This window comes from Rutilus rutilus (genome assembly GCF_951802725.1).
Source record: "Rutilus rutilus genome assembly, chromosome: 25".
In the NCBI taxonomy this organism is placed as follows: Eukaryota; Metazoa; Chordata; class Actinopteri; order Cypriniformes; family Leuciscidae; genus Rutilus; species Rutilus rutilus.
This window is the reverse complement of record NC_140229.1, coordinates 6865771-6879001: the sequence shown is the minus strand read 5'-3', so window position 1 is coordinate 6879001 and position 13231 is coordinate 6865771. Positions and strand designations below refer to the sequence as shown.

Here is a 13231-nt window from a genome sequence, read left to right as displayed (position 1 = left end):
TGCTCTGTGGTCCTTAAAGCAGCTTCTGGCTACACCAGATATGACTGCTAATTTTGATACTGTTCAGGGACTCATTGTTTCATTTCTGTTCGTCAAATGTCTGTGAAACTTGTTTAGTTTATGTCTTGTTCATACCAATGTTTATACATTAAGACACTTTCTGAAAGTTAGAGGACATCACTTTTCTACTGAGTTTAGTTTACTGTCCTTTTTTTGTCATTATGTTTTTGATCTTTAATAACACAGTTGCAACATGACTGATGAAAGTGATTAAGCATAAAGCGCATAATATCTACCTTTACCATTTATTCCAGTACATTGAGGATTTATGCTGCTTGCTTAGTTTATTTAATAAGCTAATTTAATTAAATGTATGAGCATTGTGTCACTTAATTTCAATGTGTGTGGAAATAAGTTTAATTATTAAATTTGAACATCAAATGCAGAAAAAATACTCTCTGAAATAAGCTACATACTAAGATACATGTAGTGTAAATTACAAATGTAAATCATACAAAGATAATCATATCCTTTATAAGGGACAGCTTTACCAGTTTAATTACAATTGATGCTCTGTAAAAATATTGACCAGAGAGGATGCTGGCTGAAATATTTTCAGAGTTAAGATGTGTTTAACTGTCTTTTTAAACCAGGGGTAAAATAAAGCATAGACCAGAGGATTCAGACCTGAGTTTGTATACACAACCCATGTCAATAGATTTATGGTTGTGGAAGAGATTACTGATATAGAACAGATATAGTATGGAATAAAGCAAAACAGATAAACTATCACAATGATTCCTAATGTCAGAGCAGCTTTACTCTCAGATTTCCTCCTCACTGATCCTTCCATTACACATTTACCACCCTTAATCAGAGCGTTTATAACTTTCACTTGCTGATGTGCAACATAGAAAATCCTCAAATATAAAGTTATGATGAAGGTACAAGGAAAAATAAAAGACATGAACAGATCAATAACTCCCCAGGCAAAACCCATCATAATAGAACACTCTCCATAACACATGTCTGTTCTGACTGAAGTGTCTAAAAATCCATTATTAATTACAATTGTAGCATTATAAGTTGAGAAACAAACCCAGCTCAGACAGATGCTTATTAAGGTTTTAGTTGTGGTTATTTTCTGTGGGTACTGTAAAGGGTGACACACAGCCACATAACGATCAAAAGCAATTAATACTAAATTACTGAGAGATGATGAGAAGACCAATCCAAGGATTATAATAAACAGTTTACAGAAAGTGTCTCCAAAGTACCAACACGTCTCAATAAGTCTGGTGGCATCTATGGGCATGACAAGTCCCATAAGCAGGTCGGCCACAGCCAGAGAGAGAATAATCAGGTTTGTTGGAGTGTGAAGCTTCTTGAAGTGAGAGATGGAGATGATCACCAGCAGGTTCAGAAACACAGTCCATGCTGACAGCAATGATACAAACACATACATGATACTGTATTCATGTTTAGAGCGCATTCCCTTGATACATGATGAGTTGATGGCAGGAAAGCAGTAATGAGTCTCATGATCCTCTGTCTCATAGGCCATGAGTGAGTCTCCTCCTGTTAGGAGTTTGTTCTGCTCTCCTTACTGTCCTTTCATTTATATAGTCTGAATCAGACAGCCCACCCATCTACTGCCCACTGATGATGCAACATACTAGGATGTTTTTTTTTTTTTTTTTTTACATTAGCTTTGAAATGCAATTAATTTCTTCAGTCCAGATTAGGATTCTATTACACTGTTCAAAAGGTAATACATTTTGTGTTTTTTTTTTTTTTTTTTGCTTCATTTCTTCACTGTTTTGTTATTGTTTAGTATTTCCACATGAAAGCAATGCACAGGTGGAACTGAACTGAATACAGGTGTAGTGGTTATTGCTTCATTCAGTAATAATCAGCCACTGTAGATCACCCTTCCTTTGAGCGGCTCCTAAAACTTATCTGAGGGGTCCCTTGGTGTAGTTAAGATACCCTCTTGGGGTTGACCCAAGGCTTTTTCACGTCATGTCTGACCAGCATGATCTTCACGTCATGCCTAACCAGCCTGAGCCCTCAGTCAAGTTGGCCGCCGCCTCACCGCTTGAGCCCTCAACCAAGATGGCCGCTGCCTCGCCTCCTACGCGCCGTCCCTTCGTCCCCCCGGCTCCATTGGACTCCTCAATCCCTTCTGTTCCTCCTTGGTTCTCACTCCCTCTGTCTCCACTGTGCCCTTCTGTGTCCCTGCCTGCACCTAAGTTGCCAGAGCCAGCGGCTTCGCCATGTCCCGCCGGATGTCTCGCCTGAGCTCGTCGGCTTTCTGGCTCCACGCTGATCTCCTCTCCCACCTGCTCCGCCCCCGTCAGTCAGCCCCCTGGAGTCGCCAGCCTGCCTCCACCATGGCTCCTCACTCCGTCGTCTCCACACTGGCCGCCTGCACAGCCTACTCCGCCCTGGTCGCCTGCACTGTCTGCTCAACCCTGGTCGCTCCTCCCTTCTGTCTGCCTTCACCTGCTCTTTGTCCTCCTCCTGATCCCCCTATCCATATCAGTTAATCTGTATCACCTGTGTTTAGTTCATCATCATCATCATCATCATCTGTATCATCTGTGTTCTGTTAATCAGTGTTCATCTGTGTTTGTATTGTGAACCTTCTGCCCGTCTTCTATGTACCTGTATTATTTATATTGTGAGTAAAAGTTTGCATTGGAACTTGATTCTCCTTTGTCTTCTTCAGCCTGCACCACACCGTGACAATTATAACTTAAGATTTTATGATCTTCAAAAAACTTCCCTCTGCTTTAGGGCCCTAACCTAACATTACCATATAGGCCTACCTGAAGTATTGCGAGAACCACTGATAGTTCATACGATATAGTGGAGGGGGGAATCATAATTCTCACAAGAATATAGATATTTCCAGTGCCAATTATTTATTTCCAGTGAAGGGAAAACATGATTCTTGCAAGAACTTGCAAAAACAATATTTTGTGCCATGGGGGAGGGGAAAACATAATATAGGGGAGGAGCAAATATATAAGAGTCCACAGAAGCCTTATAAACCATTTCTCTTTATGCTCTTTCTCAATTGAAAATTAACTCTAAGCAAAGGTTTTCTGTCAATTAGATTTTGTCATAGTTCTTTGAAAGTGACAGTGACAGAGGATGTGTCTGAGATAGACGATAATGTTGAAGAGGACCCTGATTATAAGGCATCCTCCTCAGATGAGCATGAGACTCCTAATGTTGACCCTCATGTTGTCTAGCAGATAAATCACCTTCCAAAAAGGGAACGTTATTATGGTCCCACTTCCCACTTGAATGACAGGGTACAGCTGTGGCCAAATTTGAAAATTTTGCTGCATCAGTTGTTATGATGTTGATTCACATTTTTCTAGATTATTGTGCAGAGTGATCAGAGGCATTTTACATATTTGCAAAAAGTTTTTATCACAAAACCCCAAATTTCACTGTTTTTGTCCTTGGCACCAAATGACCGGCTAACATAATTTTACTAATCATATCATCAGCACATGATTGCTATAAGAGGAAGGAATAAGTGCTTCCAATCATTGTGTTATTCTGTTAGCAATGGTTCTCTTACGAGAGTCCTCTCGTACTGCGTTTTTGTAAAAACGCTACGGGAAAAGTCTCTTTTCACGAAATACTGAAGCAAAAAATTATCCTTAATTTTCATAAATGTAAAACGCGTTGCGGCAGTGCTTAGCTATGGCGAGACGGCTTGCTCGCTCATTGGCTGCTCTGCAGCAACTGCATAAGCCTATCGAGCGAGGCCTGAGGTGACGTCAGGCCAATGAGGACGCTTCGCGCCCTCCTAGCCATTTCCCGCCGAGACGGGTGTGGCTAACCTCTATATAAGGAGCTCGAGAAGGCTTATTCACTTGATTTTTATCTCTTCAGCGAAGCGCACGCATCGCTGGATCACGGAAGCAAGCGTCGTTCGAAGCAAGCACTTCAGCGGGACGAGCCCTCGAAGCCGCTGGCCAACGCCGCCTTCTACAGGCAGCCGTACCTGCTGCGCTTTCCGACGCCTATATCCTTTATTGTTATTGCTCTGTTTTCTGTGTGTGTGTGTGTGTGTTCGCTGCAACACTCACCCCTAAAAGAGCTGCGTCTTTTTCAAGACGCCTTCTCAGGCAGCGCTCGCGCTCGCTCCGAGCCAATTGCCTACGGTGACTCTGAGGACTCGCCAGGCATCCTTTCCGAGGCTGCCCTTCCTGGAAGCGGACGGCGGGATTAGTTTTTCTTTACGTTACAAGAAAAGCTACCCTGCCTCTGCACGCGTCATTCACCGGCGAAGGAGAAAAGAGTGTTCTTAGTCCCACCGTTGGTCGGTCTGAACTCTTTTCTCTCACATTTCTCAGTTCCCTGTTCGGCGACTGGAAATATTATTGCAGAAAGTGAGTCTGTTACACGCTTGCCTGCCAGCAAACGCCGAAGAATACATGTTGACGCCGCTTTCAAAGCCTGTATCCCCCTGTGGCTCAGTGGTGGAATCATAGTGTCTCCATGCGGGAGACCGAGGTTCGGATCCCGGTCTAGCGGCATATATATTTATGCCGCCAATGCTTTGCTCTGTAAGTCCCCTGAAGGCGACTGCAGAGATGCATTTTGCAGCCAGCGAGCGCGTAGTACCCGCTTGCCTGCAACCGAACACCGTTTCTACGGTTCCCGCGCGTCACTGGCGAAAGAGAATGGAGTGTTTTCAGCCCCGCTGAATCTGGGCGATTTCCACTCTTCTCACATTTGCAGGCGTTCTGAAAATGCAAATCACTCTGTCTGTTCCCCGAGAGGCAACTGCAGACGTGTTTTTTGCTGCCCACGAGTACGTGGTACAGGCCTGCAAGCAAACGCCAGTGTGGATAATACTCGCGCTGACTTTGTCTATGTATCTTCACTGTGGTCCAGTGGTAGATTGTTAGACTTGCGCGCGGGCGATCGGAGGTTCGAACCCCAGGCCGGCCGGCAGAAAATATTTATGCCGCCGAATGCAAATCACTCTGTTTGTTCCCCGAGAGGCAACTGCAGACGTGTTTTTTGCTGGCCACGAGCACGTGGTACATGCCGTCTATGTATCTTCACTGTGGTCCAGTGGTAGATTCTTAGACTTGCACGCGGGCGATTGGAGGTTCGAACCCCAGGCCGGCCGGCAGAAAATATATATGCCGCCGAATGCAAATCACTCTGTTTGTTCCCCGAGAGGCAACTGCAGATGTGTTTTTTTTGCTGCCCACAAGCACGTGGTACATGCCTGACAAGCAAACGCCAGTGCGGATAATACTCGCGCTGACTTTGTCAATGTATCTTCACTGTGGTCCAGTGGTAGATTCTTAGACTTGCGCGCGGGCGATCGGAGGTTCGAACCCCAGGCCGGCCGGCAGAAAATATTTATGCCGCCGAATGCAAATCACTCTGTTTGTTCCCCGAGAGGCAACTGCAGACGTGTTTTTTGCTGCCCACGAGCACGGCCGATGATGCTATATGTGTAGAGAAGATGCCCACTGCTAGTGCCCATCCCTACACACTAGCACAGCCCTTCACACAGGGCCCGCGCTCATATATTCGACTCGGGTCGATCACAGTCCCGGCCACGGCCGATGGTGCTATAAATGTAGTGTCGATGCCCACTCCTCAGTGCCCATCCCTACACATAAGCACAGCCCTACACTTAGGGCTCGCGCACATAAAATCGACTCAGATCGATTGCGCTTCAAATATAGTGAAAGTGCCCACTTCCCAGTGCCCACATACACTATGTCTCACGGACCACAGGCTCTCTGTAAAAACGAGACCTGTGTGCGCTCGCTCTGCTCAGGCAGACAGCGCGTCCAAAGCAGTGAATGTGCCCGCGTCCCGCCCACATTTACCCGCAGACATGAGTCCCGCGAAACTCGCTCAGCCCTCCCTCACTCAGTTAAGCACTGTAGTAAGGTCGAGGACGAGCGCTCTGCCCGCTGTAATAAGCGCGCCCCCCGCCTCGAATGCCACAGGCATAACGCCTATGTTATCGCACCCCGAAGCACCTCTGTCACACGAACAGAGCGTGCTTCGCATCCAGCCCTTAGCCAGCCATGCAGTAGCATGGGCAGCGCTCCCAGGGGTTTCGGACTGGGTGCTAGGCATTATAAAGAGAGGCTTCTCGCTACAGTTTTGTCGACGCCCCCCCCGCTTCACAGCGCGCGTCGAAACTTCGGTGAATTTAGAAGTAGCACACCTACTTCGCGCCGAAATATCAAAACTGATAAGCAAAGGGGCGATAGAGCACGTACCCCTAGCTCAAAGCAAAGGGGGGCTATACAGCAGATACTTTCTAGTCCCCAAAAAGGACGGTGGTATCAGATCCATACTGGATCTAAGACGGCTGAACAAAGCATTAGTGAAACGCAGTTTCAAAATGCTCACGACCAGGAAAATCCTCGCGCATGTTCGCCGAGGAGACTGGTTCATGTCGATAGATCTGAAGGACGCGTATTTTCAAATACAAATAGCGTCACATCACAGGCAATACTTGAGATTCGCCTTCGAGGGTCAGACATACCAGTATACAGTCCTGCCGTTCGGCTTGTCCCTGGCACCTCGTACATTTACGAAGTGCATGGACGCAGCGCTCGCTCCTCTCAGACTCAGAGGCATGCGAGTGCTGAACTATTTGGACGACTGGCTGATCCTAGCTCAATCACGATCACAGCTCGTGGAGCACAGAGCCATTTTACTCGATCACCTCGAGAATCTTGGTATCACAGTCAATTGGACGAAGAGTTCACTGAACCCCAGTCAAACGATTTCGTTTCTGGGTACCATTCTGGACTCACAGTCTATGACAGCACGGCTGTCGCCACAGCGCGTGCTGCACATTCAGCGCGCAGCGAGATCTTTCCGCTGCGGCGCGACTACCCCGCTCAGGACGTTTCAGAGGATGCTAGGTCTCATGGCCTCAGCATCACCGGTTCTTCAGCTGGGCTTGCTCCGCATGCGCCCTCTGCAGTTCTGGCTGAAAGCGCGAGTTCCGCGCGGAGCGTGGGTGTCCGGCCGGTTACGTCTCAAGGTCAATCAGAGCTGTGTGGCAGCCCTAATACCTTGGTTGGCGGGCGACTGGTACCGATCAGGTGTAAGCCTGGGGACTTCCTCGGGAGTGAGGATGGTGTCGACAGACGCATCCACCTCGGGATGGGGAGCGCTGCTCGAGGGCAGACCGTTCTTCGGCCTGTGGTCGAAACGAGAAAAGCTCCAACACATCAACTGCCTGGAGATGCTGGCAGTGCACAATGCGCTGACGCGTTTTTGTCCCCAAATCAAGGACCAACACGTCGTAGTCCGTTCGGACAACACGGCCGTGGTGTCCTATATAAATCGCCAGGGCGGTCTGAGATCCACAGCCCTATACAGGCTGGCGAAACGCCTCCTAATATGGGCTCAGCACAATTTGCGCTCGCTGAGAGCAGTGCATGTGCCTGGGCTCCAGAATGTGGGCCCAGACAGACTGTCCAGGAACAACATTCCCCTGGGCGAATGGTCTCTACACCCGCAAACAGTCCTGCTGTTGTGGGAAAGATTCGGCAGAGCGGAAGTGGACCTATTCGCGTCCCGCGAAAACGCTCATTGCCCCGTGTTCTTTTCCAGAAACGACAGCGCGCTGTCCCACGTGTGGCCGCGCTGCCCGCTTTATGCCTTTCCCCCCGTCTCCCTCCTGCCACAGGTGTTAGAGCGGGTCAAGGAAACGAAATGCTCAGTGCTGCTTGTAGCACCGCTCTGGAAGAACCAAGCATGGTTCCCAGTCCTGATGCAGCTAGCAGACATCGCTCCATGGCCAGTGCCATTGAGGAGAGATCTCCTCTCGCAGGCCAGGGGCTCAATTTGGCACCCACACCCGGAGCTGTGGTCCCTTCACGTGTGGGCGCTCAACGGTTATCCGTTGACCTCGCAGAGGGAGTGATAAACACCATCACTCAGGCCAGGGCGCCGTCAACTCGGCGGCTTTATGCCTCGAAGTGGTCGGTTTTCTCCGGCTGGTGTACAGCTCGGAGCCTATCACCTCTCGATTGTGAGGTGACGGAGGTTCTCTCCTTCCTACAGGAGCTGTTGGATAAGGGCAGATCCCCTTCCACGCTCAAAGTGTATGTGGCGGCTATTTCAGCGTTCTCCGGTTCAACGCTGGGTCAGTCACTGGGAAGGAATGATTTAGTCATCCGCTTCCTCAGGGGAGCTAGGAGACTGAATCCACCCAGACCTCCTTCAGTTCCTATGTGGGACCTTTCTACGGTTTTGGCGGCCATGAAAGGTGCCCCTTTCGAGCCTATCCAATCTATTAGCCTCAAACATTTGTCTTTCAAAACAGTGTTCTTGATGGCTCTCGCTTCGGTGAAGCGCATAGGCGACCTGCACGCGCTCTCTGTGAGCCCAGCGTGCTTGGAGTTTGGACCTAACGACTCTAAAGTCATACTCAAACCTAAGCATGGCTATGTGCCAAAGTCCCTCAACACACCGTTTCGGGCTCAGGTTATCTCCCTGTCTGCCCTGCCGGGATCAAGTGAGGAAGGGGACTCAAGTTTTCTTTGCCCCATTCGGGCTCTAAGAGCTTACGTGTCCCGCTCGGCTGTCTTCAGACAGACTGAGCAGCTCTTTGTCTCGTTCAGTGGACGTTCCAAGGGAATGGCTGTGTCGAAACAGAGCTTATCCAGATGGATAGTTGACGCCATAGCGCTGGCTTATACTGCCAAGGGCCTCCAGTGCCCGTTGGGAGTTAGAGCGCACTCCACGAGGGGCGTTGCCTCCTCGTGGGCTTGGTCCAGCGGGATTTCCTTACAGGATATATGTACGGCGGCGGGCTGGGCCTCGCCGTCTACATTTATCAGGTTTTACAACCTAGAGGTTCCCGCCTTACAGGCTAAGCTACTATCGGTATAGCCGATTCAGCTGTCTAACTAGAACACTGAAATCGCATGCGCAACGCGCTGCCGACTGTCTTATGGGCAGAACTGTGTAAGACCCACATTTCCCACATTTAGTTCAGGTTCCCCCACCCTGTCTATGTGATGTCATATTCGCGTCTGCTGACGCAACCATATAAGGACAGAGGAATCCCCTCTTGTCTCTAGACTCTCTCTGTGAGGTCATGTTTTACGTCTGCGGACGTTACAATATAAGGAATTAAGGTTCCCCTCCCTTAATCCCAGGCTCTTTGAGTCTATCTGGTGATTATGCACTGTACACCTGGTTAGCTTCCAGTGATCGGTGTCTTTATCCCAGCACGCACGGCGTTTTACAAGGGGTTCCCGTAGCGTTTTTACAAAAACGCAGTACGAGAGGACTCTCGTAAGAGAACGTACTCGGTTACTAACGTAACCTCGGTTCTCTCTAGAAGAGGGAACGAGTACTGCGTTCTCTGCCGTGCGTACGGTTCACTCTGGTTCGCTTCGGCGATGAAAATCAAGTGAATAAGCCTTCTCGAGCTCCTTATATAGAGGTTAGCCACACCCGTCTCGGCGGGAAATGGCTAGGAGGGCGCGAAGCGTCCTCATTGGCCTGACGTCACCTCAGGCCTCGCTCGATAGGCTTATGCAGTTGCTGCAGAGCAGCCAATGAGCGAGCAAGCCGTCTCGCCATAGCTAAGCACTGCCGCAACGCGTTTTACATTTATGAAAATTAAGGATAATTTTTTGCTTCAGTATTTCGTGAAAAGAGACTTTTCCCGTAGCGTTTTTACAAAAACGCAGTACTCGTTCCCTCTTCTAGAGAGAACCGAGGTTACGTTAGTAACCGAGTACGTTTCCTCCAAAGAAAGATGTGCAGCCATCATCTTTGCATCAAAATGGACTCACATGTAAGGAAATAACTGCAAAGAATTTTGCACCTGACAGAACCATTTACCAGATCATCAAGAGCTTCAAGAATAGAGGTTCGGCTGCAGTGAAGAAGGCTTTAGGACGAATTAGCAAGAGAATCGTGTCACCGCCAGTGCAGAACTGCTCAATATTGGCAGCAGGTGGGTGTAAGTGCATCTGCACACACAGCGAGGCCAAGACTTTTGGACAACGACCTGGTGTCAAGAAGGGCAGATGTAGCGAACCGCTACAAATTAAGTCAAAAGGGACAAATATTTAATTAATAATCATATTAAATAACACACAAAAAATAAATCTACACAATTTCATTATAGTCATTAGAATTTGTACGAACGAAAACTAAAAATGGTAACAAAAAGAGAAAAAGAGGTGTGGTTTTGGGTGACAGAGGGCGAAAAGAAAAGAGAAAGAGGAAGTAGAAAAGGGGAAGTAGAGAAGTGGAAGGAGAGTCTGGTCGGGATCTTCAAATAAGGACAAAAACGACAGTGAAATGGATACAATAATGAAAGCAATCAAAACAAGTGTCAAAGGAAATGGACAGAATGCAAGTTTCTCTGGTGTCTGAACTTGGATTTATGGTGGATCAGTTGCAAATTGAGGTTCAGCGAGACTTTAAAGATATGCAGAAAGCTGTGCAAGAAAAAAACACTGAGCTAGTAAACCATATTTCTGAGTACTCCTCAGCATTGAAGAGTTTGTCTACAAAAGTGGATGAAATGGGTGGAAAACTTGACATACTCTCAGTGGTTCACACCAGTAAAATGGTGGATGAAGAAAGGCAATCAGCCCATTCAGCTTCCTCCCTCTTACCGGAGACTTCACCCTTGATGACTACTTCTGTTCTTACCTCTGTTCCCAAAACTGATCATATTAAATTAGTCTTTCCTACCTATGGGAGGCCAGGAGATGATCCTGATCCACTATTGTACTTATCAAAGTGTCAAGATTTTCTTGCTTTGCACCCATTATCTGACACTGATCTTCTTGCTACTTTTCGTACTGTTCTTCATGGCACCGCTCGAGATTGGTGGGAAACAACACGTTCCAAAATTGCATCTTGGGTGGAGTTCAGAGCTTCCTTTTTATCCGCCTTTTTAGCTGAAGACTATGAAGACGAGCTTGCAAAACGGGTCAGAACTAAAAAACAGGGTGAACATGAACCCATCAGAGACTTTGCATATCCTTACCGAGCTCTCTGTATAAGATGGAATCCAGACCTCACTGAAAAGGACATTGTTAAGCTTATATTGAAACATATAAAACCATATCTTGCCAGCCAACTCCGTGGAAGAGTGGAGGACGTGGATGAGCTTGTGCATCTGGGTCATCAGATGGAAAAGGACCATGAACTACAACTGGCATACGAGCATAACATTCATGTCAAAAGAGCGGGTCCCATACAGAAGGGATGGCATCATCCTCCTAACGTTCCTCGGAAAGACAAAACCCCATTGTGTTGGCGTTGCAGAGGCACACATTCCCTTGGGTCATGCCCTCAGTACAATTCTTCTCCGTTCACTCAAATGAGTAGTCAATATAACCAACAAAAATCAGCTAAGTCCAAAACCAGTGGATACCCCAGCAACTCCACTGCATCAACTGTGACTTCTAAACAGTCTTTTAAGGTTGACTCCTTCCGGTCTAAAGATTCTTTGTCAACTATGAAACAACCCTCCCCTTTGAATCCAAAAGCCATTCCACAACAGCTAGTCGTGCCCATACGTATTAAGAATTGGTATGGCAAGGCTATCATGGACACAGGAACCAGCTACATATTGATGCATGAGAATCTCTGGGCTGAATTGAATAGCTCAAAAGAAAATCTTAAGCCTTGGTGCCATGGTCCCTTGTATCTTGCCAATGGAGAAGCGGAAACACCTCTAGAATGGACAGCTTTGGACATTGAAATACAGAGTAATGTGGTAAACTCATCGGTGGCTGTGATTCCTTCTAAAGCTCTGGCCTATGGAATTGTGTTGGGACCAGGTGTATGGTTTCAAACACACTCCTTCAGTTACTTATCCTTTTCAACCTGGCAGTGCCTCAGTGTCTGGGTGGAAAACCCAAGAATTAAGGAACAACAAAGGTAGTGGTAACCCGAAACATCAACTTGGCCTTATCAGTTCTATTCCTCCGCCAGGGTTTCAGTTGACGGTGGATCGTCTTGGTGTTCAAGATTGCATAAATCAGGCTGTGTCGTCTGCCAATCTACAAACATACGAAAAAAAAAAAAAACAATTGTATGACATCCTACAAACAAATCCTAAAGTGTGTACCCATGAAGTTGGTAGAACCAATGTTTTACAACATCACATAACTGCCCAAATTCCTATAAAACAAAAACCTTACCGCATGTCTTCTGTAAAACAGGCCATTGTGAAAGAGCAACTCGAAGAGATGTTGTCTGCAGGTATCATCGAACCCTCGCGTTCTGGTTGGTCCTCCCCGGTGCTGGTGCCTAAAAAAGATGGTGGACAAAGATTTTGTGTGGATTACAGGAAACTCAATTCACTTTCAGAAAGTGATCCATCACAGAGATTCTGGAGTCCCTCTCTGGTTCAACCATTTTTTCCACTATCGACTTAAATAGTGGATACTGGCAAGTGGAGATGGCACCTGAGAGTAAGTTTATGACTGCCTTCATAACTCCCTCAGGCCTCTACCATTTTAATGTGATGCCTTTTGGGTTTAAAAATGCACCAGCCACATTCCAGAGGTTAATGGAGTTGGTCCTGGGAGACTTACGTGGTCAGTGTTGCCTGGTGTACTTAGATGATATAATCATTTATTCTTCCTCTGTGACACAGCATGTTTTGGATCTTCAGATGGTATTTGACAAACTCCAACAAGCAGGACTAACCATCAACTTGAAGAAAAGCACATTCTGTCTGGAAGAGATACAATTTTTGGGACACATTGTCAATACCAATGGTATTGCAGCAGATCCAGAGAAGGTACGCTCCATTCAGCAGTATCCTGTACCGAAGAATCTCAAGGAGGTTAAAAGATTTTTAGGAATGTCTGGATGGTACCACAGGTTCGTTCCTGGCTTCTCAAAAATTGCTGAACCATTGAATAACTTGAAAAAAAAGGACAGTCTTTTATCTGGTCTCGTGCACGAGTATGGTATTGGGGTGCATCAGTGCAAATGGCATGGGTAACTTGCATTTGTGTGAAGGTACCATTGACATGGAGGTATATATTTGGATTGTACAGAGACATAAACTGCCATCAAGATGACATCTTTCCTGGGAACCAAGACAAAGCCAGGCCTCATTCTGCACATGCTAAAACTGAGTGGTTTCTAGACACTCTGCACCAAAGAAGGGATGCGCCTGATGCCTGCCTCCAGTCCATATCTCTCTCTTATTGAA

At 47.0% G+C, this 13231-nt stretch overlaps 1 pseudogene across 1 annotated transcript; it reads right to left on the bottom strand.

Moving 5' to 3' along the window:
* Positions 1 to 559: 559 nt before the first annotated feature.
* On the bottom strand, positions 560 to 1618 carry LOC311285470 (trace amine-associated receptor 13c-like; annotated as a pseudogene). The gene has a single exon. The product of its transcript is annotated as a trace amine-associated receptor 13c-like (transcript).
* Between the last annotated feature and the right edge of the window lie 11613 nt (positions 1619 to 13231).